General features: G+C 37.8%; 1 long non-coding RNA gene across 1 annotated transcript; it reads left to right on the top strand.

Annotated features, from left to right (window-relative positions):
• On the top strand, positions 1 to 25,864 carry LOC129272999 (uncharacterized). Its single transcript, XR_010295285.1, has 6 exons — positions 1 to 88; positions 9,705 to 9,839; positions 13,575 to 13,894; positions 15,482 to 15,663; positions 18,629 to 18,767; positions 19,990 to 25,864. It is a non-coding gene; the product is annotated as an uncharacterized LOC129272999 (long non-coding RNA).

Raw genomic sequence — 25,864 nt, 5'->3', positions numbered from 1 at the left:
TCAAGCCATATGCAACTTTGCAAGAGCGAGCTGAGAGTGGATTATGAAAGTTGTTTTCTTTCTTGTATTAAGCCAGGATAATTTAGAGGTGAGTATACCAGACTAATTACTAGGAATAAATATTGGGGCGTTATTGTGAAATTGGGAACCACCTGTCGATTTGTGTGTGTGTGTTTTTTTTTACCTCGACTCAATGATGTTCGTGCAAGGAGATATCATTATCAGTTGTTATCACTCTCCTTGACTTGAGTCCTTGGTTCGTGCAGGTTCCGCTTGTCTAAATAGCCTCTTGTCGAGGCCCTGTCGGCTGCTTCCCCCGGGGGGCCACTTACATTGCGCGACCAAAAAAACATGTAAAAAGGATGTCTTTTTCAAGATAGGGAACGTTACGTACGTAACGCGATAAGGGTGTCAAAAACACAAAAATATTGAAAAAAGGGTATCTATTTCGCTATTTCGGGGGTGAGCATTATTTTCTGCCCGTTCCCGTTTTGAGATTTATAGTAAACATTTTGGAATTAAATATTTTGTTAATACTAGTTATGTGCCCCCCCCTCCCTTATGAGAATCACAGCATTATTTGTAATGGGGATATTTCGTTCATATTCTTTTCTCTTTTTTGCCTTTTTTTTGCTTGTCAAATTTTACTGGGAACAAATTAACAATATGACTTTCTATACATCACTTTTAGGGACAAACTTTTTATGGGGGTGGGGGCTTGCCAAATATAACGGTGGAAAAAGTGACCTTCTTTTTTAGTGACAACTTTAAAAAAAATTGTCAAATTTTACGCGAGACAAAATGACCTTCGATCACTATTAGTTAAAAACCATTTTCCTTTTTTTTTTTGGGGGGGGGGGGCTTGCCAAATTTTACGTGGGACAAAATGACCTTCATTTTTAGCCCAGCTAAAGCTTGGGTAATAATAGCAGGGCCCGCTGGGAGAACAGTTTTCGGAACTGAATTGGTTACTCTGGGTAATAAATATACATCTATTTGTTATTATTATTATTATTTTTCAGTGACAACCTTTTTTTATTTGCCAAATTTTATGCTAGACAAAATGACCTGCGAGCCTTATAATAGTTAGAAACTTTTTTTTTTAAATTTTGGGGGGCTTGCCAAATTTTACGCGGGACAAAATGAAATTCATTTTTTTAGTGACAACCTTTTTTTCATTTGTCAAATTCTACACGAGACAAAATTACCTTTGATCATTACTTTAGCCCGATACTATAGTTAAAACCTTTTTTTTGGGGGGGGGCGGGGGGTGCCAAATATCACGTGGACAAAATGACTTTCCCTTTTCTTATTTTATTTTTTTGTGGGGGGCCGAATATTACGCGGACAAAATGACTTTCATTTTGAGTGACCATTTTTTTTTTAACTTGTCAAACTTTACGCGAGACAAAATGACCGGGTTTTTTTGGTAAGAACCTTTTTTTAGAATTGTCAAATTTTACTTGAGAAAATTCATTTAAATATCCAGAGGTATCGAGACCCACCTGCTGATATTGCACTGGGGGTACACGATGGAAGGGTTAGGCCCAGTGATGGCCCCCGAATGTTCTCCAACCAAGATAAAAGAGAAATGCATGAAGGGAATTAATGAAAAGAAAAGGAAAAATGTAAGGTAAGATATCTATCTCAAATTTAGATTTGCACGAAAAGGTTTTTTCTCGCTTGCTTCACTCGCTTGGAACATATAAAGCAACTTTATTCCCACCCTCCATGTAGGCCTACATTGGCCCTCTTTCTTTCTTTTACTCATCACGCTATAGGGTCAAAACCACTATCTCGGCGCAATTGGAAACTCAACAAATCAGAAAAATAAACTTTGTTCAACACATATCATTTTATTATGAAAAGAATGCATGTATTGTCAAGTTAATATCCGTTGATTATTGGCTTTTGAATTTTGCTGATTGACTAAATTTTCACGTTTTCGTAATGACATGTATAATTCAGTGTGAAACCTACGTTACAGAGCATTACACCTTTAATAGTCGTGGTGAAATCTATTTCTATTGAGTAGAACTAATTTGCCACTTCTGAAATAATCAATTTGGTGCCAAAAATTGTACGATAATGGTCTATTACTTCCCTTGAGTTTGATTGCGAAAACCACTGAGGGGAATTGAAGTTTGAAAACATTAATTTCTATAAAGAAATTTGACTGTCAAAATCACGAATCGTATCTTTTTACTTCGAACAATAAATCTGAAAGATAAAGGTAAGATTTAAACATTTATAAAGTCATGTAATGATTAAGTTTACAGGATGTTCATCAAATTCAACGAACGGGCAGCATGTAATATGTAATTGTCTCATTAAATATGGTAACGTAGGTTTCATGAAAGGTAACGTAAATTACATGTTCTAAAAATCTGAAAATAACTACGAAGGTTTAGAATTGTATGCACAAAAATAACTGAAAGTTGATTGGTTACATTCTCAAATAATATCATGAAACAAAATGGACCCAACTATTATCACAAAATGGTTTTAATCCACGGGAAATTTAGATTACACGGTGCTCAGAATATGGGCATTTTACATTCAAATGTAAAGTGCCAGACGTGTGGAAGTGTGAGTGATAATCAAAACGCGGGGTCAGTTGTGTTTTCAGATAATGGTATTTATATCAACTCCCTCGTTCTGTTTGCAATTTTGATTAAATGTAAAGAGTGAAAAGTAGAAATAAAGTTACTTTGAAAATAGTAACGTATGTTACTTTAATATCTGACAATGCTAAACAATTGTCCTACCACAACTAACATTAAAAATCTGCTAGCTTGGATGAAATATAACACCAATGTGCCAAGAAATTGCAACTTTAAAATTTAACAATTTGTCTTTTTGAACTTTACCAAGGTATGAAATACTGAAAGTGTGAAAGAACTATAACACCAATTTGAAATTGTGAATAAACTATAACACTTATAGATCAACTATACGTCAAACATATGGAAATGTGATTGATCATCAAAACGTGGTTACCTTTATTTTCCCGATGACTTTTATATCAATTCCCCATTTTCTGTTAGCAAATTTTGATTACGTTTACATAGCGAAAATTTGTAATAAAATTATTTTAAAAAGAGTAACGTATTTTAACTTCAATATCTGACAATGTAAAATAATTATTTTAACTCAGCTAACATTTAAGATTTGAAATTGTGGATGAACCATAAAACCTAATGTTGAAAGAGAGAGAGAGATGAAATGAGGAAAAGGGAGATTGCAGTAAGTAGACACAAGATGAAAAACAAGAAGAAATGAACCCCCCATGATATGATGAGGAACATAATAGGGAGTTGAAGATAACTCACATATCAATTATTTATGCTTGAATATTAATTCCCTAAGACTGGAAGCAGATCAATCTGATATCCCTACAACTTAATCACATAGGCCTAACTCTAGTTTTGCATGTATGATATTAATTTCTTATAGCTCTTACAATAAACATATGGCCAATGATTTATATGGAAATCAATTAATCAATTAACCCATAAAAATTAAAACCCCTTTTGAATCATTCCAGTAAAGATCTATGAAGTCAGACAACGGCCTTGAAGGCTTCTTCGATCAGAGCTTTCTGCTCTGGAGATAAAGTGACAATTCTTTGAGAAGTATCACAAAAGCATGGTGTAATGTGACACAACACTTTGTCCCATGCCACCCATATTGCATCTTTTTTTACAGGCCATTTGTATTTCCCCCCTGTATGGGTACCAGAACATTTTGCCATGAAGTCAATATGAATATCAGAAGAGTCAAATTTGAGGACTTTGCCAATGTACCACTGCTTATCATAAACTGCAGCAACCCAGTCGTCAACACCATATGTACCCGAGGACGCTTCGTTGGTTGTTGGTGAGGACTCATCATTTTCAGACATGCTTGTGTTGCTTGGACTCTGTGGTGTAACAGAAGCACCTGTTGTTGACATGGTAGTCGGTCGATAAAGGAGACGATTGTGTTTCCACCCTTCGCACATCGTTTCAACTTGGCCTTCTTCCCGACTGCCATAGCAGCTTTGACAGTAGCAGGACAACTTTCTGAGAAGAACTCCATTGTCATGGCCAATCACTGCGTGCATCTGCATTGTCCCAGGAAAGGTTTTCACACTGGACCACCTCTCCGCAATGAGAAGACTTCCTGCAGCACAGTCTCCCTTGGCTACAAAGAAGAAGTTGATCTTTGAACCTGAGCATTCGTGGCGTTCTTGTGAGGCCCAGGCGAAAAAGTCGTAGGCATCTTGGATAACTGCTGCCCGTCTCTTCACTGCAGTGTCTGCAAGACGTTTGATGGTACCCCCGATCCCATCGCACGGACCCTTCCCGTGGCCACTCTCGAAATAGTTCCATTGAGCATGTATGCCGTCGAAGATATCAGCATGCTCACTCACCAACGAAAACATTGTTTTGTTCCTATATTGCGATGTAGGACTGTCGGTCCAGTAGTGAACCTTGTGGAGATGGGGTATCAGCTCTTTGAGCTTTGGCATGTGCTTGGTGAGTATTGCCAGTATTGTGGAAGTGTTGTGATTTCTGTCATCAGACACAGCTGCAAAACTTTGATGAACTAGTTCATTCCCGTCGTTGCGGAAGTACACGACAATTGGGTGAAGTGTCACCCCATCCTGACACCAGTAGGCGCTTTGGACCTCTTCAAGTGGAACACAGACATAGTTTTCGGCAAAATCCATCTGGATAATGCACTCATCTGGCTTCAAAGAATTATTGCAATCTAGCAAAGCTCTGAATTGGTTTTTGATTCTGACAACATGTTGCCTGAATTCTTGGATCTCCTTCTGAAAGCGCTTGATAAAGTCAGGTTTACTTTGAGATATGCGGATGATTTGGATTTTCTTTCTCCCATCTACCTCAACCCTTGACCACTCATCAAATTGGATCTGCTCTGACTGCAAGTTGTTGAGGAGAATATCTACCTGAGCTTCATTATGTTCTTTAATGAACTCATCTGGGTTGTCATTTACAGTTCCCCCTAGTGATTGTAGTGCTTTGAGCTTCAATGCAACATTCTGATGCTTTTGACAAAGGCAAAGATCTCTCGAGGCGAACTGGACAGGCTTAATGTGAGGACATAGGGTTCGTCGCACGCGGTTGAATGCTGACAATGATATCTTTCTTTTCCCATCGGTCTCTGCCAGATACCTTTCATGAAGATTAGACAGATAATCAGTCAAATACCTCTTCTGACACTTGGTTCCGTCTTTGCCCTTGCTTGAATCCTTTTTTCCCGGACACATACGTGATACATCATCTCTGTGCAGAAATTCTACTACTTCCAGATGGAGAGAAGTCCAGGTTGGTCGTGATTGTTGAGTTGATTTGGTATGTTTGTTTGCCTTCGAAAGGTTACGTCTCCCCAATCCAGTTTCCGTCCGGAGCAACTTTAATAGGCGGTATTTCTTCAGAACCTTTGATCCAGCTACCAGCTGGTGAAGAATCCGGCGATCAGACATCTTTCTGCTTGTGTTAGAAGAACCTTGAATCTCTTCCATCATTGCATTGGAGAATAACAATCGTTTTCTGATTGAAGGAACACGGCTTGGATCTATTCCTTCATCTTCTAGCTGAGAGTTTGTACGGGATCGCGGTGTATTCTTAACTTCTTTTCTTGTTGGCATTGAAGTCATGACTTTATTCTGCAGCCTCTCACACCTTTTCTTTAGTCTTGTCTTGTCTTTCTTTGCCGCCTGTAGTTTCAGTGTGAGCTGTTCAATGTTTCTATGAGCCTTGCTCAAACACCTACTCACTCGTTTTCTTCTTGGCTTTTGGAATGGCATTTTGATAGTAAGGCCTAACTGGTTAGATATGTCAGGGGATATGTCCGAGATAGCAGAATCGTCATCCGCAGTGTATCCGACGTCATCTATGTTCATGTTTCTTCTTTGTTCCATTTCCTGTCTTACCCGACGAACTCGATCTCTATGCTTTCGTACTCTTCTATTTACTTGCGTTCTTCTCTCTTGGACCTTCTTCTTTGTGAGCGTATCCACCGGTTTGTAGTATTTTTTCACCCTCTGCCTCTCCGCTTGTAAGTAAGCATTTTCCCCCATCTTTTGCCACTTCCTTTGCCTGTAAGCAGCCTGAATTTCAGCCCTGCTCCTAGCCATTCCTTTAGGGAAAATAAAAAGAGAAAGGTTATATTGTATGTTATGTTTTCAATTATGAAATCTTGAAACATACGTTACCATTTTGGGCAGGGGAAATGCCATTATTATATTCCAAATCTTATTAAAAGGTGTCGCGTTTATCAATTGATATCAACAACTTCTTTACACAAATATGCCTTATACTGCTATTTATAGTTTTTTTCTCTTTCATTACAAAAATATTAAGGTATATATATATATTTATTTTTTTAAGAAGGCAATTATATAAAATTGATATATATAAAAGAAATTTGAGGGAAGGAAATCAACAATAATACATTCGATAAACCGATATACGCCCCTCCTTTATATTGCGAAAAATAAAATTTGATCATGGGCTTGGGAAAAATCTTAACTAGTATTCAAAACTCGGTACCAAATCCTGAAACCTACGTTATTATAATTTGAAACCTACGTTACTATAATGAGGTGGATAAAATATTAGCATATGAACTTTGTTATATACCTTAATTCAACCAATTGAGAGAGATCTTATTTATGAAGAATATTGGCAAGTATTAATGTAAGAAAGGTATAGACAGTGTAACAAAATACCGAATCTTTTAAAGGGCTAGTTTTATCTTTAAATATTTCATGAAAATAAAAGTTGAACGGAACATAAACACTGCTTGAAGTGATAGTAATTGTACTTTTTTCTTTTTTTTTTGTTCCCGAAATTCCACTGGTAATGAAATTGAATGTAGTACTAGCTTATTATAAACATAAAGTTACGATTAGCAAGATTAAATCCCCTTATATCATCTATGTATGGGACAACTTCTATTTTGAAACATACGTTACTAGAGTTGAAACGTACGTTACATTATTATTACTAGCTATCAAGGTATAAAAAATTGATTGAAGAGTAATTTCACATTCTTAAACTTTTGTTTGATTTTCTAGCACTTCTTAAGAAGCCCTTGACTAATGGTTGCACCTAAACTACACTCAAATATTTAGGGGAGTAGAACCTTTAAAAAATTTGATGAAATTGAATACTTACTAGTCAGCCTCTGATGCAAGGGATTAGAAAAATGGGACGAGATCCACCATAGACTTGAAAAAGTTGTTGCTAGGCTTTCTGAGAATGATCGTAGATGGCTCATCTTTGTTATATATCGAGAAAAATTCTTTTAACGCCAAAAAGGCCGAGGTCTGCATATACGGTAACGTAAGTTTCATAACGTAAATTACATGATGGGGTAAATAAATAGTTGCTGATCCAAAATTGCTCTTTGCAAGTATGATTTTGTTGGCCCTCTGACTTTCCTTTTATCAATGCTAACTGCTGATATACATATCAGCATCTAAGGTCTATACACATTACCCCAAAACGGTAACGTAAGTTTCATCTCTTAACGCTACGTTTCTATAAATTGCATTTAGTTTGGTTTTGATAAGATTATTCTTACTTAGGAATGGGAGTACATAAGTATCATTTCTTATCATATACCCGAGGTGTCAAATAAATAAAAATAAACATATTTACGATGACAAAAAGTAATTAATTATTGATCTAAAATACGCTAACGTAAGTTTCACTACATTTGGCGACACATTTGGTTTTATCCGCATGTGAAAACAAAACATTTTTATCAAAAACTTTTGATTGTATTTTGTGGAGGGATCACTTATATGCATATTAATTTAGTTTTAGGGCAGTTGCTTTTTACTTTATTTTGGCAAGATACAGAAATTTAGAAAATATATGACCGGCGACACGCTGTTTTTCACTATTACAACGGATGGGTTTGCTAATTTCTCATTATATACCAAAAGAAGGTCAATAATATGACTTTCTTTTTAAAGAATGGATCTCATATAATAAATAGAATAGCTTAACTCGACCATTCTATATCGATTTTATTTTTAATTGGACCCATAACATGCGGGACACGAATTTGACGCAATTGCGCCGAGATAGTGGTTTTGACCCTATACTGCCACACAGGGGTTTGCCCTAATGATCGTGGACAATCATAAAAGATATCATTTTCATACCATGTGACTGGGAAATTTTTGGCTCCACCCCCCCCCCCCCCTCTCGATCCCTGCTTTCGATTTTGACATCATTCACGTTATGAAGCGATGTTAACGACAACTCTAAAATCCACTACAAAAACACGTTGGTTGTGCGAGGTTGGTATAGCATATACTAACCTCGCAATAGTGTGAGTGATGACGACATATTGAATATCATCATCATCTAGTACAGGAAGAAGGCGGAGGCCTGTAATTCCCGGTCACTCCATCTATGGTTTTAGTCTGAATTTAATATTCATGAGCTCATCTTGAATGGCGACCCGTGGATTCTTGGCGAAGAGTGACAACGAAATATCAAAGAGCATTTGAATATGCCTCTAAAATGCTAAATATTGACCGATTTAAGGATTTGCAAGTCGTTGAAATTAAATCTGCTCTGAAAGGACTACCTCGAGCGATGTTCGTGCAGGCTCCACTCTACTTCACTACCGCTACACTACATGTACGTCTACGTTCCACCTGCCCGAACATCGGGACGGTGAACCAGTTCGGATATACCGAGTGACAAAAGGTGGGATCAAATGGTGGTTTATTAAAAAAATTATAGAAAAAAAATATAACGAGAAAGAAAAATAGCTTTATTTCTTACTCTTCACCCTTATTTCACTCCTTGTCCATCCTCCGGTTATCCTCAAAATTGGTGATTTTGGGCCATCTAATTCCTCACACGTAATTATTCACGGCCGATTTCAAAAGATCGCGTCGCTGGTCAAACAGCATGAATATTTATATTATATTGGATCGCTCAGAAAATACCAGAAATATTCCAAGAGTTTGGGAAAATATGGGAAAATATTCCACTGATTCGTAAAATATTTTCCCAAACTCTTGGAATATTTCTGGTATTTTCTGAGCCATCCAATATAATATAAATATTCATGCTGTTTGACCAGTGACACGATGTTTTGAAATCTAAGCTACACTGACTGCCTCCTTCAATCCTGAAGATTCTTGCAGTATTGTAGTACCGGGGACTGGCAGGTGCAATACACTAGGTAAACACCCTACTCTTGTATTGGGGTTTTAACGTGCATTGGTTGTGACTCTCCTATACACAAGACCAACATTTGCGTCCTTTCCGATGGACAGAGTGTTTTCCAACTGCATTCACACCTGCACTGAATACAGCGGTGAGGCACGCTAACACAACGCTAGCATCAGATTTTTTTTTTTTTTAGACGTCTTCCGGCATGCTGCGGGACTTGAACCCATGCACGTTGAGATCTACGATCTTATCCGGAACAGGCGCTCTAACCGACTGAGCTACGCTGCCTCCCAATTGACCAAGATATTATTGAAGCTCTATACAGTTTCTGGTATTGTCAGATTAAGAACTCTTTCATAGATTTATAAGTGTAGTTAATGCTTAATTCCATCTTTATGTTGAGGTGCAAATGGGAGTGCAGTATAGATGATAAATTATTTATTAATTTTTACTATCGATTCATAAATTAATTTTGCTTTTATAATTCAGATATACGGTCCAGATTTTAACTTGCTGTCTACGATACCCAATCTACGATACCCAACTGTGTCTCCTGCAGTAACTCTGTTAGATTAGCTTAGCTCACCGGTGACCTAATACTAAACAGGCAATCAAGAATTCAAGGTGAGAAATTTTTTTGAAAAAATAGCATATGAAATACTGTCTATTCTTTAACTTTGATATGTTCTGATTGGCAAAGAAATTGTTGGGCCATCATAAATTGATATTCAGCTGAGAGTTGGCCTAGTCAAAAACTTCTTTATTGATACTAGGGGTGGGCAATGCCTATGCAGTGGTCAAAATAGCCTTTTTCATCATTTTCAGAGAGAACAGTTTTTATGTGTTCATTTACACCATCTCAACATAAAATGACATTTTTATTTTCTCGGGTCTGACAAAAAAAAGTGCTTGCCCAAAATCTTAGATGGCCACCACTTTCCCCAAATCACAATTTACCATAACTTTGTCAATTTGTGGCACTTTCACAGGCCTTTAGTGTCTTTACCCATGTTTTAGGGGTCAGTGGATCAATTTATGCATAAAAGAAGAGTCACCGATAAATGGAATTTCAACTTGATACATTAAAAAAAAAAATAGAAAATAGAATAACCGATAAAAACACACAAAATATTGGGATATGTATTATGTTGATTGATTTCAATGTAAATTGAGGGGAAAAAACTTATGTAAATTATGAAATAGGAGGTGAAGGGTGAAGGGAAGAAAACAGTTTAATCCTTTTACACACAAATTATATACAAATATGAACAAGGGTTGACATGGAGTTCAATGGCATACAGAGGCACATACATAGCAATATCCAATTTCGACATATCACAGAGCAGCATTCAATAATGCTGTGACATGAGGGATCGTTGAGTTCTTGTATCTCTGGGTTCTGCAGCGCGATAAGTCCAGAAGATACGCATTACGCAGGGGCCGAACTGTGTTGCGAAATAGATTGACGTGTGGGGGATAACATGTCTCGATGGCGGTGAGACTTGAGAAGACCAAGTCCAAAACTCAAGATGAGATCCTTTCTGCGTTCACATAATGCAGGGAGGCCAAAAAGAGTGACCTGTTGTGAGTATGAAAGAGATGACGGATACAAAATCATACGAAGAGCTTGTTTTTGGAGTCTTTCGATTTCGTCACTTTGTGTTTTAGTGATTGCAGGTCCCCAGACCGGGACACCAAACTCCAACAGTGGACGAATGTACACTTTGTAGATGTTTACGAGATCATGCTTATCAACACCAAATTTCTTTGATTACACTTCTGTGAACCCCAGTCAAGTTTTCATAATATATTCAAATTTATGCAAAACTTTAAATTTGAATATATATAAAGCAAACGTTGTTTCTGATAGACTGAAATCTCATCAGAGGATTTTCAGACTTAACAACAAATAATATATGTAAACTTAACCTGTCAATCGGACAGTCAGCCTGCCTGACACGTCAAGTCTTCTCTCCCCGCTCCTGCTCTACACCCCCACTAGCCAACTCAATCAAGCCTTCTCTCATTCACTGAAACTTCTCTCACCCCTCCAACTCAACCAGCCTTCCACCTAAGCATCTCATCCTGCCTACTGCTCAAGGCTACACGGGCCTAATTACAACTGGCAGGCAAAAGATATTCATTCAAGCCAACCCATTCTCAATTTAAAAGTTGATATTGCTGATTGACAAAAATGAATGAATATGGGCCTAATTACAACTGGCAGGCAAAAGATATTCATTCAAGCCAACCCATTCTCAATTTAAAAGTTGAGATTGCTGATTGACAAAAATGAATGAATATGATTTACAATCTAACACTGATTCTAGGGAGGGTAACTTCTGAACTTCCTTATTCCAAATTGGGAAGCTATATCACCACTTTGGAACCATTTTTTTTACTTGTGGAAGAAGTAGGGCCATTTTACTGTTTAAAGTGATGAATTTGATCCTGGCAGTTGTAGTCTTCATAAATGCCGATTTATTTTTCAAATGAGCCGGTCAAGGTACCCTTTTCTCGTCAGATATGGAATGTCAGATATATATCCTATCCATTGATAGTAAACATTCAACCCTTAAATTTCATCCTTATTTTTTATGAATTTTTTTAAAACGCCACTTTAACACACTAGTCTATGGGTAATGTTTTAGGCCCGTGATACCTCAAGCTTTCCTCTCTTTCTGGTTTACAATGATGATAATGATGATGGGTTCTTGTATAGCGCCGGTATCCGCCTCAGCTGGGCGCTCATGGCGCTTGCTCAAAAATAGGAAATATGTCACAAATTTCAATGTCTTCAAACAGTGCTTTAGGATCATCATTCAGTTCAAGCACTGTCCTAGTAATGCTACAATTGAGTTATTCTTGCAATAATGTTGGAGTGGGGAACAGAAAAGTCTTCAGGTAAGACTCAAAAGTTGATTGGGTCTCTGCTCTCCTGATGAATTGGGGAAGGCTATTCCACAGCTTTGGTCCAGAGATGTAGAAGGCTCTGTCACCCCAAGTTGTGTGGCTGAGAGATTCTGTCAGCAATGCTTTATCTGCTGATCTGAGAATGCTTGTTGGTCTATGCTGAGATAAGAGCTCTGATATGTAGGGTGGAGATTAATCGTTAAGCGCTTTAAATACGAGGACCCCAAGTTTATAGGCTATTCTCTGGTTGACAGGCAGCCATTGTAGGTCACGCAGAATTGGAGTAATGTGGACTCTCTTTGAAGGGACACAAGACGTGCGGCCATGTTCTGCAGACGCTGAAGTCTGTGCAGTTGATGTTGAGTCAAACTAGTCAAAATTGAGTTGCAAATGTCCAGTCGGGTTGTTACAAAGGCATGAACAAGGAGTTCAGCAACTTTTTTAGTTACATGCTTGCGGATCCTTCCAAGATTACTGATAGAGATACAGGCAGCCTTGAAAGTGCCTGTGACATGCTGCTCCATTGTAAGTGAGGAATCAAACACTACTCCAAGGTTTCTCACTTGATCAAAAGGCTTGATTAAAGAGTTGCCAATTCTTAGATGGTTTATTGTAACTTTGGCTCGTTGACGAGATCCCACAACAAGGAATTCCATCTTGTCCTCATTCATCTTAAGATAGTTATTAAACAGCCATTCCTGGAGGTCAGCTACACAGGATTCAATGTGCTGAAGTCCTAATTTGACCTCAGTTTGAGATGAGTTGACGGTACAGTAAATCTGTGTATCATCTGCATATCGGTGATACTGGAGTCAGTGCCTCTTGATGATGTGAGATATAGGCGAAGTGTACATGCTGAACAACTGCGGGCCGAGGACATAGCCTTGAGAAACGCCATACTTCAGCGTTGATGAGTCAGATCTGGCACTGTCGACGGAAACATAGCTCGTCCTTCCTGTCAATCCTCTTTAAGACTACACTCTTTTTTCCAAAAGATGCTCTGCTTTCTAACCTCTACATTTCTTTTCTACCTCTATCCAATTTTATCTCAGTCCTTTCCAGGAATACATGTACGGTACCGTACAAACGATGATACACCAAACACCAAAATCATGTGAAAATTCCCACAAAATAACAAAGTTATGGGCCAAAATGTAATTTTCTGGGGAAATTGCGGCCATCTTGGATTTGGGGTTTGCACACTTTTTTTCTCGGACCCGAGACCAAAATATTGCTACATGTATTTCATGTTGAGATAGGGTTAAAGGAACACACAAAAAAACTGTTCCTTCAGCGAAATGAAAATTCACCCATTTATAGCCCTCTCCTATGTATGTACAAATTCCTACATTATTTCATCTAAAAGTGAAGTAGAATGGATATGCAATAAACAATCAATTTGAACCATTTTGTAATTAATTTATGAATTTGTTTTGTTCACTTCAGCCTGACGCCCACAGATCTGAACCGCTGTGAAGCCCCTACCACCAAGACCAATCACACTGACCCATGGCCCTGACGACTAGACGGCGGCAGCTCCGGACATCAGATCAGGGGCCTGTTTCATAAAGAGTTACAAGTAACATTGCCGTTATGGCAACTACCATGATAATAAGGCTCAGCAGCCAATCATAATCAAGATTTCCATGGAAGTTACAATAATGACAAAGTTACGATAGTTGTAAGTCTTTATGAAATGGGCCCCTGAGCATCAGCTCACCTGCAAAGCTCGGACGCAAAGCAATCAGATCGATCAGAATGTCAAGGTAAGCAAATATAAGTGTAAAAATATCACATCACATCTGTGTTAAATGGGAGCTATACATGTTACTATTCAAGTTAGGAATTGAGTTGAACTATTGAACTGAACATGATATATTCCAATACATGGCTTTGTTCCAGTTATGACTCTGCCTTGTCAACTAACTTAGCCAGAATGGTCGCGAAAAGTGTAAGGGGGGTCATAAATTCAATCCCATCCCCCCCCATCCTGGCCATTTTAAAGTTAAAATATATAATGTGTATTACAGATTTTAAAGATATACGCTGCATTTATACATAGGCCTCATTATTAAGCAAAATTTCTCAATTTTCTTGCTTCAGTTTTATATTTGCCTGTGAGTAACAGTATTATATTGTTGCATTATGTATCGATTGGGCCTAATTAGTCATTTTGTTTGCAACTTGTATTTTAATCAGCTGGAGTTATAGCACCATCTTGGTTCAAGAAGCAAAAAAACCTGAGTAGTCTTAAATCAAATACATGTATGACAGTTCATTATATAGATTAATGCACATACAATGGGCTCATGATAATGCAGGAATCACAACTCTGCATGTGGATTAATAGAGTCCTGTTATGAAAGAGTGCATTAATTATTTAATTAATCAAATCAATTAATGAATGAAATCTGCATACACTATGATTTCAGACTACCACCTATTATGATCTCTCTTGTTATGTGTAGCCTACATGTAAATAGAAACCCATTAAGCTATTCCAAGGTAGCAGGGTAAATTTAATTGACAATTGATTTTTTTTTTTTTCTATGTTTATAAATTCCACATAAAGAACCTTTCTTAGAATTGGTCTATACTACATGTATAGTTAATAACACGATTAAATGTTATTCCGTAGCAATCATCACTTGCGAGTTGCAATATAGGAACTTTTTTGCATATTTTCATCTGAACTGTTTTATTCCAATAATTTTCCTATATTTATGTGCACAACCTTGTTCTGGAATTACCAGATAATACTACCATTTTAGCAGAATAAAAATGTTTAAAAAAAATCAGGAATATGTAATTTAGATATTGACAATCAAAAATGGATAAATAATCTATTTTTAGTGTACTATACTTATTGCAATTCTGATGCATTTGACTATTTAGGTCTATCAACATTTCACTTTTTTACCTCAAATCAGTAGAAACGGTATATCTCTAAACGTATTGTATTGTATAATTCTCCCTTCAATTCTAGCAGTAAGAGCTAATGAAATTTTTGTGAAAGTTGGAATAATCATTGTTACATTTTTTTTTATATTTGGGAAAAATTATCAACTGCAAATGATTGCTTGTCTGCCAATTATAAAAAATAGCATCTGAAACTGTTGGGTTGACAATATGTCTGTAGTCCCATACATACATATACAGGCTCATCTGTGTGCAATGCATGTGACCCTCAAACTGAAGAATTTTTGTTACATCATTTTAATAATTCTAACTTAGAGAAAACTACACCAAATCTTAGGTGCATTTTGAGCATAATTTCACAATCACTTTGATACATTTTTCACATTTATTACCAAGAAATAAATATTATCTTAAATTCATTTTTCTCTCTGCAGCAAGCAGAGTGCTATCCATGAAAATATAACCCTAAAGGGGTCATCCGGTAGAAGTGCCTGAAAAGGAAGCATGGAATATGGAGATAGATTGTAAAGAAGTCATCGTCATGATGGAGGATGAACTCAACAAACTCGGGTCAGAGGTCAAGAAAGTACCTGTAAATATGCCACCAGAACCAGTGGTAAGTTGAGCAGCTAGTGTTTATGATTATTTACTTAGACAATTTTAGCAGTGCATTAAACCTTACTAAATTGGGGGGGGGGTCAATTTGACTCCCCTAAACAAATTTTGTCACTTTGCCGCCGTGCAAAATTTCTTTACCGCGCTGCTCGCTGACCTTTTACTGTAAAGTCTTGCGCATCTTTTTAGGCCAAATTTGTGATGCCCGTGTACGCGGTTCTAAAATTACGTAATATTTGTTAAGCGCATGTCAGATCCAAATTGCTCAAAAATGTGATTCCATGTACAAAGTCAATGCAAATTGTGTTTTTAAACCAAAAATCATAAATGTATGACGATTTTACTTTTGTTGGTTTAAATGGATTTATTTTATGCTATTTATGATCACAAAAGGGTCCCCAACTAAGTACATAAAAAAATTTAAAAAAATTCACTGAAGGCTCTAAGTTGCAATCATGAAGAAGTACTGAGTAGATTTTGGCGAGTTGTGTAAAGGTTGCGTAAGAATTATAGAATAAGCGTATGTAATTGGGCTTTTGTGTTGTTGCTGATACGCCCAGGAGGTAGAGAAAGGACCAACAAAAAGAGCAGGGGTAGATTCAAAGCATGGTCCAAACTGCGTGGTGTTGGTATTAGCCTTAACCCGCTGGATGAGATCCTGTCGGACAGGTGCTAGGGCTTGACACGTAGCAACCAGATGCTACACATCTTCGCAGGCTGACATGCACAGACGACAGCAATCATCAGGTGCTTTGCCCATCTTGGCGAGCCTGGCTTGAGTCAGATAGACTTGGCAAGAAATCTGAGCACGAATGGTGATGGCTGACCTCAGACTTGGATTGGCAATGTGCCCAGGGTGCAGATCCTTCGCCTTTGGTTTAGGAGTTCTAGTCCATAAGGACAAGGATTTCTTGTTGGTAAGGGCGTTATGCTGTCTGGCCTCGGACACCTGAATCACTGCCAACTGAACCATTCGCTTCCATAGACGGTAGTTAGGGGGCTTCCTTACAAGCTCATCAAGTGAGGGAAGGCTGAGTTGTTGAAGAGCAGCATGCCATTCTTGTATGGATTTGGTGTTGGCACAGATACCATGAAGAAGCATCCTTCGTTCTATCCTGTCCATGTCAGTGCTCAAGATCTGTCCCAGGAGTAGGAGCTTTTCCTGGGTGACCAACAGGCTAATTGGGATAATGTCAGTAAGAAGATGTACTGCTTCGTCGGCTGATGCAGCGTAGTCATACTGAAGATTGTCAGTCCTGACGATGCCAAGGTGCTTGTTGGAGGTGACCTGTACAATCGGTTCACCATTGATCTGCCAAGAGTTACCACTGCTCTGAAGATGTTAAGCACAATGATGGCACTCTTGGAGGGGTTGATCTTGTACTTCCACTCCTGGGTATACTGAAATGTGATGTTCAACATCTGTTGCAGTTTCATGGGCTCATTACTAGGGAGTGCAATGTCATCAGCAAAGGCTACGACCCCAACATACATGTATATGTTGCTGACTGAGCAGCCAAGATGACACTCCCTCAGATGCTTGATAAGGTCATTGATGTAGAGAGTGTACAGCATGGGGGAAAGCACTCCCCCCTGCCTAACTTCTTGAAGAACAGGAAAGGAGGGACCAACTTCATCCTTCCAGAATACCTTGCTTGAGCAGCTGTTGTAAAATTCAGTAATGGTATGAAGTAGCACTGGAGATGGATGATTTGCTGCTATCTTCGAAAGGAGAACATCTTGCCAGACCCTGTCAAATGCTTTCTGGGCATCCAACATAGCTATGCACAGAGGTTGGTTGAGGGACTTGTACGATTCGATGACAAGGTCTAGTGCTTTACCTGTAAGAGTACAGGACCTCTCTCGTTGAGAACCAAATTGCAGCGGGTCTGGAATTTGATGTTCTTGTATAAAGTGTTGAGCAAGTTTGGGCTTTACCAACAACTCCAACAGCTTTCCTAAGATTGGAGTCAAAGTGATACCCCTGTAATTTCCTGTGTCTGTTGGATTCTTGTTCCCACCTTTGAAGTCCATCTTTAAGGCTGAGAGGAATGTGCTTCAGATGTATCATCCAGTTCATCACGACGAGGATAAGGATTATAGTGGTGCAACCAGTGTACATTAGGTGCTCAGAAGAGATGTTGTCCGGTCCAATAGCTTTGCCAGGCCTTAAGGAAGAAATGGCCAAGGACAGCTTCTTTGAAGTGAAGAGATGGTCAAGCCCTTGTGGATGATGTATAACAAGGGAGTCCATATTCTCAGGATAAGTTGGATTCAGAGCCTGTGTAGAACTGGAGTCAGATGGGGTGGCAAGATCCTGGAAATGACGAGTCCACCCCTGGATGATGTTGGACCCAGAGTAGGTGAGACTTCCAAGGTTGAGTTGGTGCACATCAGAGCTAGGGCCTCGTTCTTTCACTAGTGTATAGAACAGCCTGTCATTATGTTTGTCGGCTTCCTCAATTCTTGACAGAAGACCATTCCTGCAAGCAGCTCTTGCCTATCTAAGCTTAGCACGGAAGGCTTTTTTCAAATTGGCAGATAACACACCAACTGGACTGTTCTTGTCCTCTCCAGATCTTTTCCAGTCTTTCTACATGTTGATGTGCCTTTGATAACTCTCCTCCACTTCTGGACTCCACTCAGTCTTCCCTTTCCCTCTACCTCTACCACCTTTAAGAACTTTTGATCATATCTCTTTCTTACAAGGTCTCATTTCTCTGCAACATCAGTTTTGTATTTTGACAAATACTCAGAACGTGTGCATGCTTTGGAAACAACCAGCCTTTCAGTTGATCATGTATTAATTATACAAGTTCAATTTAGATGGCAGCAGATCTAAGAGGCATTCTTGCTGTTATGGTTTAATTAGTAAGAAAATTTTGCGAAAGCGTTTTGTATAAAATCATGCAGTATTATCATCATTTCAATAATACTCTTTGATTTTTGTGTCATTTTGGCTTTAGCCATTATAACAAGGGAGAGAATGCTAGTAGAGGGACAAATGGATTTCGAAACAACTTGTCATCTTGCCAAACATGAAGGACCAGTCAACTTCCCCCAAGGCTGAGAAGACGGTGAAGGCTGTGAAAGCACTGGTTGAACGTAAGTCAAAAAGCATACATTTTATTTGTGCTATACAGCCAGTAGACTTGATCACCCTGCATTAATCTTAACTCTTTGAGCAACTATTGTTCTATTTCTCTTTATATGCAATATTTTCACCATTAACTGTCTTTTATGTTATCTTTGTTATGATATGATAAAGCTGAGGTCCCATTTTTGGATATTTGAAGGATTTTAACCCTACTTTAACTGGGCTATTTCATACCAATTTCATATACTTGAGTAGGGGGTCAATTTGACCCCCAACCCCCCTTTTAGATCTCGACCGCTATTTGACAATTGCCACAAAAATTTGCACGCCCATAGAGCCAAATGTAAACTACAAAGTAAAAATAATCATATATTTACAATTTTTTTTGTTGAAATCACAATTTGCAATGACTGTGTACATTTCTCATGAAATCATATTTTTGAGCAATTTTCGGTCCGACATTCACTTACAGAATGTTGCATAATTTCGGAACCACATACAAATTTTGTCTCAAAAGATGCGGAAGACTTTAAAGTAAAAAGTCAGCAAGCGGCGCGGTCAAAAAAATATGCGCGGTGGTAAAGTGACGAAATGCGTCGAGGCGGGGGTCAATTCAACCCCCTCCCAGTTAATCTATTCTAAAAGGTACCCCTTTCAAAGTTTTTTTTAATGATTTCGCTGTGTAGTGGTCCTAATGTTTCAGATACATACATTTTTATACTTTTTGTCCAATATTTATTTAAAAGCAAAGCTGAAATGCGATATACCACAACAACGTATCTAGATAATTTTTTGATTCCATTATTCATTGCATTTAACACGCACATAACACATTTATAGCACAAAGACAAAGATCCACTAACTTTCTTTGTGTACAATAAAGAAGAAGGATCATTTCAAATCATTTGTGGAAAATAGCCAAAGCACATCACTGTTATCCACTCCTACTATGAATAACAAAAATCATATCTACTTCTAAACTGATGTGGAAGCACAATGAATTATATATCTGAAGAGAGCTTTTGGACTCATATCGAGGTTGCATGTGTAAAAGATTGTAAATACCACAAACTGAAAAGGGACAGGCATCTACTGGTAGTACATTTGTCTCAATACAGACTTAAATAGATAAATATTTACATGTACATGTGTCAGAGTATGATGGATGCTTTAAAAAAAAGAAAATGTTGTTAGAATTATATTTTGTTTCTTTTCACTTTACACTTGCAGTCCTGTCACTCGGTGTACAATATGGATCCACCCCCTATCTGGTGCTAACCATCTTCGAAGCAGAAATCAGAGGGATAGTCTACCAGAGACAAGGACATGACAGCAATCTTCAAGTCTTTATTTACACAGAATGTCTGGTGTGAACAGTTACTGGTCTTTGCGTGAAGTGTAATCAACATTAGAATGGCTTCGACACCAAACACTTCATATAGCACCCATCTTGTGTTGATAATGCTCCTAGTATTCATGATAGAGATAGTAATACAGGGATTTGCACTTGACGCCAGTCATTATCTACACTCTAGTGTCTGGTGTTGGCCCTATTTTAACTGGGCTTTCTCCAGATCAAGTTTTTATTGATAGAGTGTAGATGATGTTTCCTGTTATGTGTAATGCTATGTGGATCATTACTCCCATGAATATCTAGAATAAGGTAAAACCTTAATAATGGGGAGGGGGGTTTGGGTTCATCAGACTGAATGACTAAATATCAGTTCAAATTTTAATTCAATTATTGAAAACAATTTTAGTATTAAATATGTGAATCGCATATATGCATTCACTACTGATGAACTGATGAACCCATTTGGATATTTGGATACATATTTACGATGACTTTTGTGTAGCTCTAAGGAGCAGGTCCAAGCTATCATTTCTTTACCTATAGTGTAGGAATATAATAGTTTTTGGAGATATTTGTGGGGTTAATAGTAACCAATTTGATCTTAATGAATTTGGTATTTGTGTTTATATTGTACTGACTTTTCTGCATGAGTGGATCCAAAGTTGTCCACAGTTTTTTGCCATAGAGTGTTATCTCTAGTGTTTCACTCTGGATCTACTTGTCGTAGAACTGGTCCGGGGGGGGGGGGGGGGGTGGGGAGAGTTGGGGGTTGGGCAGACTATTCTGCAAAAGTGGATCCAAAGGTTTTTCCAGAGTTTTTCCCTATTGAGTTTTATCTCTGGTTTTTTACCCTGGGTCTACTTGTCGTAGAACATGTCGGGGGGGGGGGGGATGGGGTGGGGGTAGGGGTAGGGGTAGGGGTAGGGTGTATGCATTTGTAAGAGGATGATCTTATCAGATTTCAGGATCAGGGGTCAAAGGTCACAAATGTCATTAATTAAAAATATTAGAAGTTGGGTGTGTAATATATTCTAGACCTGGCAATAGCAGAGGCATAAATTTTGATGGCGTGCAGTCAAGAATCCCATCTTTTTCTATCAAACTTTGCATGGTCCCATTTATGATTCCAGTCATGTGGGGTTTTTTGTAGTATATAGTCTATATTTGAAAATTACTTTTATAAATATGAAATCATTTGAAATTAATGAACAGATTATGAAACTAACAAAACATTTCTGGGAAGTGTTTCACAAAGAGTTATAAACTGACTAGATGTCATGCTTAATTAAACCTATAAAAGTATTTAGAGTCTCATTGATTGATACATGTACTTGTATGCAGTATAGTGTATCCTCTGATTCTGATCCAACCAATATGGTGATCTGTTATTTTCCACACACAAGTGGAAATTTAAGAGCAATTTTCAGTCACGCTTAAAATCTTTGTGAAACGCCTCTTTGATTTGACTTTTACGTCATACGTTCTAGGGACAGTGATATTCTGTTTACTGGTAATTCAAAATTTGTTTTGATTCTTTACTTTTCATGCTAAAATCCATTGAATTTACTTTTGAAAAACAAAATTAATGTATTTGCTTTGTACATTTTCTATGACAAAATGGAATTTCCATATTAGATCAAGTTTAAAACAGAGTTACAGGATTCCAGAAAGAAAAAACCCCATGAATTTGTAAAACTGAAAATCACTGTCCATATTGTCACATCAGATAGCTTGGACCTGCCCTATAAATGTAGTTTATGATTGTACCCTATACTTGCTTTGTATTCACAATCTTATTTCTCTTTCTTGAAAATAAAATGTTAAGACCGGCAGCCAAGAAGATTCATTCAAGTTGGAGGACCAGAGCAGCTGACCTCATTGATGGAGTAGGCCCTAGACCTCACAAACATGGTTTCCTGTCTGGTTTGAGCTGGGATCTTCCTGCCAGAATCACATAATATGTGATGTCACTGCCAAGAGATCTATTTTTAGTGTGCAGAGAAGGGCACTTGACACTACTATGCGTGGTATACAGCATCTATGATGTAAGTGCTTTATTGATGATTTCAGTGATATTTTGTGTAGCCTAGAGTATGTGAGACAATGCAATCATTTTTCCAGCAATTGTAACTGAGGGAAATAATTAGTTTGGAAATATTGGGCAGCAATTTTTATACAAATTGGGCTTTTTATCCACATTTGCCACAATTGCACCTTCATGACATTCTATCCAATCTTTGGAAAGATATTCTTTGTATGAAAATGTATCAAAACAATATAATTCGTGAACGCAATTAGAAAAACTTTTGGGGATTTAAAAAACAAACCTCCTCTACAGTACAATACTTGCGTTATCTGTTGATCCATTGATTGCTGTCTTTCTTTATATACCTTTCTGTACTATCTGCTCTAGCTGCTGCTCTAAATTCTTCTTTGTTTCACATTGTCGCAACATAATCTGCCATGACTGATATAATAATGTGCTAATAAGACATAAAGAAATCATTTTAAAGGAACTTGATATATATTTACAGACTTTGATCTCATTATTTTTAAAATTAACTGCAGAGCCATGATAGAGCAGTGTGAATTAATTGCAATAAATCTACCCCCTATTTCCGTACATATTAATTTTTCAGACAGACTAATTTTACTTTTTCAAACTGTTTGGTATGATCCCCATTCACCATGAACCTAATTTTTTTTTTGAAAATGCCGAGTGTGTATCCATCGTGTAAACACAGAATGAGAGAGATTTAGCCAGACCTGTGTTGGATGATAATGATATTGTGATGAAGGTGGCTTCTCAATATCGGTTTGTTTGCCAAAAACTATAAAAAAAAACTGTTTAATACTCAACTTTGGATAAAAAGTTGAACCCGTTTTTATGAGGATTGTGTGCTTCAATGGTTTCTCCACAATGTGTAAAGGTAAAGAATGTTCCTTCAATCACTGCAATACAAGTTAGTCTGGAATCTAGTTTTAGAAGTGCAATACCAAATTTTGATTTCTTGCCAGCAAGTGCTATTTACTTTTCAAGAGCCTTGCCCACTGTAGTGTTTCTAGTTGACCCTTATTGATATTTTGTAGTGTGCCTGTTTTGCACGTTTGTCAAATTTATTTGATGGAGCAGTTCAGCCAAAATGGCTTTTGGGCTTCCTGAGTGGCACTGATTAAGATTGATCAAGAACTGGTTTGCACTCCAAAGAAGAGAAGAGAGGAACTGTTGACCTATGTTTGAAGAGAGTGCTGCTCACTTCCGGAGTATTGTTTCAATTGCATGTGACATTTTTGCATTTGGTGTTGGAAAATCTGCAAGTTGAATATAATCCTTTAGAAGTTCAAGTGGTGATAGCTTATGAGGGATCTGTGCCTTGGATATATTTACTAATACATGGTGCCTTACAGGTGGTCTGAATGATAATCATAATTGTATTATATGGTAGACATTTCAGCACTGATCTGCATGGTTCTTGCTAGCTAAGCTTATTACCATCTGGATTCATCCACATTTCAGTCTGTGGGTGGGGCAGTGATCCACCAGATTATCAACCTTCCGAACTCTCCATCTTCCATTCTTTCCATGGTTAATTGATCATTGCATTATCTGGTAGTATTCCCTTGAGGAACATTCAAGTCATAGTCATATCCTGTGTGAATGAGAATGGCATTTATTCACTTGGCTGAATTTAAAAGGGTTGCTGTATTTGGGAAGGTTTGATCGAACTTGGCATATCTGATTTTGTTGTCCAGGTTGTCTTTCAGATTTACAATTTCTCTGTCCTGTGCTTTGAAAACTTTATTCAGTACAAACCAGAGCTGCTTTTTGGACCTGAAAAATGATCTTAAGTCAGGCTTAACCTACTGTGGTCGTAGAAGAATGTGACATACGGGAAGGAGCCAGACAGGGATGACTCTTTGACACCTGAAAGTCCTGACCATGATGATTACTGAAAGATGCTTGTAATTCCTTGAAGAGCCTCATCAGCATCCAAACATGGTGACATCACCCTCAAGGGGTCAGAGCAAATGATTCTTCGAGACTTGACCATGGCATGGTATTCAATTAAAGAGGATTGTTGTACCTTGAACAGCCTGAGCAGGATTTTTGCATGGATCAATAATTGTGGCAGGGACGAAGGGGCAAAATCCAGCCTATAAAGTATCCCAGTTTTGAAAGTTCATCCAGTAGTTTCTTGTATGAGTTTTGGAAGTTCTGTTTGTTGCCATCTGTGAAATGGACATTTCTTCTACGAGAAAATTGTAGCAGTTGTCATTGACCTTCTGCCTAAAGCATTGGATTCCTACATCTAGTCTGGAACGAGCTGTGGAAATTTTCATTTGGTGCTGTATCTGAAATTCCTTTGATTTTCCTTTTGTTGAAGAAAGTGTTTCATTCATTCGGAAAGTAGTTTTGGAAATTTTATGGGGTGCCGTCTCAGAAATTTGACATTGCACTTCACTACTAGGGAACATGCATTGTATTGTGGTGATTGATGGTGCATTGTGGGATGTAAGGTGCATTTCCTCAGGACGAGTCTATCTTGAGGGTTCGACCTGTTAGATCTAGATTCACAATATCTTGTCATTCTGAATGCAATAGCTTTGTCTCTCAAAATTCTGTGGAAAGAAGTGATGGATACATACGCAAACCAAATCATTTGGTTCCTCTATGACGGTGAATAAATGAAGGGGAATCAATAAAAACAAGAAAGAAATGAAAAGAAACCACAAAATTACTTTTTTTCCTTCTGGTTTATTGCTGAATGTTAACAATGCAGTGTTCATTGAAGTTCATAGAAACACTATTGTATATGTACAGAAAAACGGTGCATTTATTTGCAAAATTATTCCATTTACATCTGCTCAGGCTCCTGCTCATTTGAAAAGAATACCCCCCCCCAAAAAAAAAAAAAGTAATAATAAAAATGACGCAAAAATACAATGATAAAATGATGCAATAGGTTATTGATTAAAAAGAAAAAAATATAACATTAGTAATAATACTGTATAAATGAAATTATTAAGAACATTTTAATATCAGTCATGTTTTTGAATGTTGAAATGATGTGAAATGAAGGAAGATTGGCAGATTTGGGGAGCATTTCATGAGATTTGTCAGTGATTATCACCAACTAATTTGCATTGACGAATCGGATGCAGTGATTTACAATAGCTCATATCATCTGTTGGCGAAAAATTACTGACAAAAATCTTCATGAAATGCTTCCCTGGATGGATAGTACAGGGAGGTATGGAGAGAGACCACAATTAATGGATTAACTGGTAAACTTGTAGAAAGAAAAGGGGAAGAGGGGGGGGGGGGTAGTAATGAGGAAGGGGGCAGACTAAAGGAATTAAGGTGGTTTGGTTCCAGGATGAATGAGACTACAAAGGATAACAGACCAATTCATATGGCAAGATAGAGAAAAGGTGTGGGGGGTGGGTGGGAAAATCAGTGCATTGTCTCACATTCACTTGGCTACACAAAGTATTCATGGAACTTGTAAATAAAGCACTTACATTATGGATGTTGTATGTCATACATGGCAGTGTCCAGTGCCCCACCCTGTACACTTAAAAATAGGTTGATTGGTAGCGATGTCATGTATTGTATGATTTTGTCAAGGAGACCCCAGCTCAGGGCTGCTGGCCATTTTGTGAGGATTAGGGTTTGCTCCATTGAATCAAGAGGTCAGATGCTTTGGCAACCTCTATACTTGAATGAATCTTCTTGGCTGCCGGTCATTT

Source organism: Lytechinus pictus, chromosome 12 (genome assembly GCF_037042905.1).
Source record: "Lytechinus pictus isolate F3 Inbred chromosome 12, Lp3.0, whole genome shotgun sequence".
Taxonomy (NCBI): Eukaryota; Metazoa; Echinodermata; class Echinoidea; order Temnopleuroida; family Toxopneustidae; genus Lytechinus; species Lytechinus pictus.
Note: the sequence above shows the minus strand (reverse complement) of the source record. Positions and strands in the feature narration are given on the sequence as shown.